Genomic DNA, 5,043 nt, shown 5'->3' with positions numbered 1-5,043 from the left:
GGTCATTTTTCCAGCTGAAATTTGGATGATTCCTCCAACCTGCATTGTAAGTATTAGAATAAGGTTCAGAAGAAATCTCAGAAGCCATATACACCGAGTTAGATTGATCAAGAAAAACTTCCTTAAGAGCAGGAATAGTTGGACATGCATCAGTCGCATGCCCTGGATCCTCACATATGCTGCATTTTTCAGAAGATGAAGGGAAAACATGCATTTCATTTACTTTCTCAAGCTCAATGGAATCTAACCTTTTAGACATCAATGCAAGCCCGGCATTCAAATCATCAACTTCTTTCAATTGATACTTACCACCCCCACTAATACATTTTTGCTTTTCAGATCTATCATACACATCAGAGACATCCCAAGCTTGGGCATTTTCAGCCAAATAATCAAAATAGTCAAAAGCTTCTTCGGGCCCTTTATTGAAAAACTCACCATTGCACATTGTTTCTACAATTTGCCTCATTTTTTGTGGCAACCCCTCATAGAAAAAACTAATGACCCTCCAATTCTCATACCCATGATGAGGACATGCATTTAAGAGGTCTTTGAAACGTTCCCAACATTGATAAAATGTTTCCACATCCTTCTGGAAAAAATTCTTGATTTGTCTTTTCAAAGTATTAGTTCTTTGCATGGGAAAAAGTTTCTTTAAAAACTTGGTTTGCATTTCTTGCCAAGTCCTGATGGATCTTGGTCTTAAGGAATTGAACCAGGTTTTTGCTTATATTTGAAAGAAAATGAAAACAATTTCAGTCTTATTACCTCTTCCGTGCATGTTCTATCCATGAATGTGGAACACGCTTCTTCAAACTCTTTGACATGCAAATATGGGTTTTCAGATTCAATGCCATGAAAATGAGGTAACAATGGAATCATCCCAACTTTAAAATTAAAAGCGTTTGCATTCAAAGGTAGAATAATACAGGATGGGGTACTGATCCTAATGGGTTGCAAATTTTCTCTAAGTGTCCTATTAGGGTTCTCCCTATCATGAGGTTCACTCTCAGCCATGATGCTATGAGTGTCAGATGATGATTCAAGTGATTCAAGTGAAATAGGTGCACTCGATGATGAGATGGATGAGTCTGTCCTAACCAGTCTAAATGTGTTATCTCTAGCCCAACCAGACATACAAAATCAATATAAAAGAAATAAAACAAAAATAAAAGCGAACAGGTCAAAGGAGAGGAAGTAGATATCACCCAGACTGTGAAAACGTTCACAGCTCTATAAACACCCTCTTTGAAATCTGAGAAATACTTTGATGACACCAATTGGTCCCCGGCAATGGCGTCAAAAACTTGACTCGTTCTGAGTTATGCTTCAAAGTGCAGAAGTGTCAAGTTGTATCAAGGATGAGTCCAAGATCTTATTCCACAGGGACCACTGAGTATCAAAGTATTTGCGAAAGTTTAGTGAAATCCTATTGCTGTAAAATGTAGGTTGAAAATATTTTTGGTCTTTTATGATTTTGAAAACAGTAAACCAAGAGGAAGATGCTTGAGTAAACTATCAAAATGAGACTAAAATTTTATCAATTTTCCAAAAATGTAAACCTACTAACGCAATCAAACTAAACAGATTAATTGAAACGATTTACCAAATACTTGGGTTACGGGTTCAATGTCTGCTTGCTTTCACCGTTTACTAATTCCCTAGGCCTAACTCCTCTTCTTGTTAATCCAATCAAGACATTAATAAGATGAAATTTTATTACTAAAGCTCAAGTAAATTTGCCACATCCAAACGGAAGAAAATATAAACTCTCATTAAGCATCAACCGAATGTCATGTAAATTAGTTGATAAAAATCTTAGATTAAATCAAGGTTTTGATGTGCCTAATGTCAATAACAAAACAAGAAGTAAGAGCCAACTATTTATAAACGATGCTTTTAAATTTTCGGTTTTAACCAAATAAAAGTTTAGCAATAAAATCATAGGATAACTAATAAACCATGGAACGCAAACGACATCGACCCACAACCCAAGTTATAAACCTAGTCACTCATGCTTGCAATTCGCAATTTTCGGGTTAAACAAATTCCACGATAAATCATTGCAATAATAAAAAAAAAAACAACTTAAAAGAACAATAAACTAGATGTATACTAAAACTAAAGAACTAATTAATCTAATCTAAAATCATTCCAATCATTAGACTAAATGTATACTAAACTTAAATAATAAATTAACTCAACCTTGAAAGCATTCAAAATAACAAACTAAAAGGAACAAGAATTTAATTCATCGATGGACTACTCGAATGATAAAGTGAAGAGAAAAAAAATTCAATCTAATATTAAACTAGACAAAAAAAAATTGTATTGTAACAACCAAAAAAAAAAAAAATATTAAAAGAGAGAGAAAGAGAGAAGGAGAGAGAGAGAGAGAGAGAGAGAGAACGAGGAGGAGGCAGTGAGGAGTTCAACACAGCAGCTACGGCTGCTGCTCTTCCTCTTGCAGCAGTGCATAGCCCACAGCAGCCCCCACTAGGCTCCCTTCACGGCTCCCTCCAAGACTTCCCCCAAAAGAAAACCTAAAAACTAGTTCCTTTCTTCTTCTTCTTTTTTTTTTTTCCTTTCTAGCCCCTTTCTTTGACTTTTCAAAGCAAAAAAAAGAAACAACACAAACTCACCCACACACCCAGCGCCAGCACTCAAAAGAATGACCCGGCTACATGGCCGGGTCAAATCAACTCATTTATTTATTTATTTTTCTTCTTTCTTCTTTTTGTTAACACCTAATCCATTCTGAACTTTCACAGCAAATTTTGACCAAGTAAACATCCGTATCTCTCAAAGATCAAAACACAAAAGTTGTAGATAATCCTTTTCTATTTATCCATAAATTTGAATCGTCTCAATTGGAGCTCGAACGAAAAAGTTATGCACAATATACGAATAGGTGTTGGTTTTGGTTCCCGCGACTTTTCCTGCAATAAAAAATTATCAAAAATTCGTAAATTGCACAATAAAACTCAAGAATGATAATTTTGACACTTTATTTAAATATTGGACAAATTTGGACATTTAATTAAAAATATAAGTTCTAAAGATCGGGTTAAAGTGCCCAATTACATAGTTTTGACGCGTAATCAGTAGGTATGGGAGGGTTTTGAGGATTTGAATTTTGAAATGGTCGAGGAGGTGGAGCATTGGGTGATTGCTGAGGTCTTTGGGTTGGAAAACCTTGAGCTTGTGGCCTTTAGGATAAGTTAGGATGTCTACTCCACCTAGGATTGTACTTATTGGAGTATGGATCATTGGTCGGCATGTCATACCAATTATGGGTGGCTTTAACTTCCTCCTACACAAACTTAGGTGTGCGAGGTGCATGGGGCAATTATAGAAGGCATGAGAGGGATCAAAGCATATGACACACAACTCTGCACACGCCACCGGCTGAGGTGGTTGTCCTAAAGACAAAACCTGATCAAGTTTCTTAACAATGTTGTGTAGAGTGGTTGCAAAGTCATGGCCAGCTGCTAACTCATAGACTCCCTTTGAATGGGAAGAAGAAGGTTGTGAAGGTCTACAAGCAGCAACTATATGTTGCTGAGAATTCTCGGCGAGGGTCTCAAAGAGAGTCTAAACCTCATTCTCATGCTTCGGGAGGAAAGTACCTCTACATGATGCATCGATCATGGATCTATCACGCTCAGCTAACCCCTTATAGAAGGTTTGAACTAACCGCCACTTAGGGACTTGGTGTAGAGACCCGTTGAATTATATTAATTAAATAATAGGAATAGGAGAGAAAAAGAAATTGAAATAGGAATAAACTAAAGTAGTAATTTTTCATGAAAATTATTATTATTTAATAGCAGATTAATTTTTAGTAAGCATGTACTATGTATAAGTATATTTGGGAATATTGCTATTGAACAGGAATATGTTTTAATGTATAATGTTAGAAAATGAAATGTTAGAACAGATTTCATAATTTTATTCAGTTTATGTGGCATAAATATTATTTCACGAATATTGTATTATGTTAAGTCAGATTTATAGTAAAAACATGTTTACATTTATTTTCAGAAAAATCACAGATATTATAGGAAATTATGATTTCAACACTTCTGATAAACAATATATATATTCAGTTAAGTATGTTTGCAATGCTCGACACAAGGTTGTGATTGATAGCCGGTGTAAGGCTATATTTGTGCATGTTATCCGGCGCAAGGCCGTGATTATTACGATATGTCAGAACTTAGAAAAATGCTATCAATCTAGTTTCAAGTTAAACCAATATATGTATAAGTACTATATGTTATCAGAACCCGAATGGTAGTTTAGATCAGTATTCAGGGCTCGGTATCATAGCTATTCAATTTAGTTCAGTTTAGACTTGTGCTACCACCCTTGCCAGTAGAGGGGGTGGGAGATGGATAGTCGATGCGGCTTTAGTGTAGTATTGTAGATGTCCCCCTAGCAGTCCGGACCAGGGTGGGGTGGGCCCATCATACTTATAGACATATTTAACTTGGCAGTGGTCGGCAAGCCATTGTCAGGTCCCGCCTTCGGGTTGCACAACTCGTCATGGGAGGGTAATACATAACATTAGTTAGCTATCCATCCTGAGTATATTTCAGTACTATCAGTTATAGCAAATGATTTTATAATAACAGAAAACTAGTATGATTTAATATGCTTATGCTTATATATCCATTACTCAGTTATTATATTACTAATTTTTACCAGGCATGTATCACATATTGGTTTATTTATTTATAGTACGAGAATATTCATGTTGCCACACAATTATATTTATTTTATTTCCCTTACGGAGAGGTGTCTCACCCAAGTTTAAAAATTATTTCTAGAAACCCAGAAAGACAGGCGGACTGAGCTCCACGCTGTTAGGGGCAGTTTATGCTACCCTGCTAGGAGGGTGAGTTTTGAACTAGGATTAGTTGGTTTTTGATGTATGATCCTAGTTTTATCTTTTAGTGTCTTTGGGGATTATATATATATATATATATATATATATATATATATATATATATATATTTATAGAAATATTGTGGATTGTGA

General features: G+C 35.4%; 1 non-coding gene across 1 annotated transcript; it reads left to right on the top strand.

The window, feature by feature from the left end:
• The first annotated feature begins 517 nt into the window (after positions 1–517).
• Positions 518–627, top strand: LOC131161081 (small nucleolar RNA R71). The gene has a single exon (XR_009138242.1). It is a non-coding gene; the product is annotated as a small nucleolar RNA R71 (small nucleolar RNA).
• Positions 628–5,043: the final 4,416 nt, after the last annotated feature.

Source organism: Malania oleifera, chromosome 7 (genome assembly GCF_029873635.1).
Source record: "Malania oleifera isolate guangnan ecotype guangnan chromosome 7, ASM2987363v1, whole genome shotgun sequence".
Lineage (NCBI taxonomy): Eukaryota > Viridiplantae > Streptophyta > Magnoliopsida > Santalales > Ximeniaceae > Malania > Malania oleifera.
This window is presented reverse-complemented; position numbering and strand designations above follow the sequence as displayed.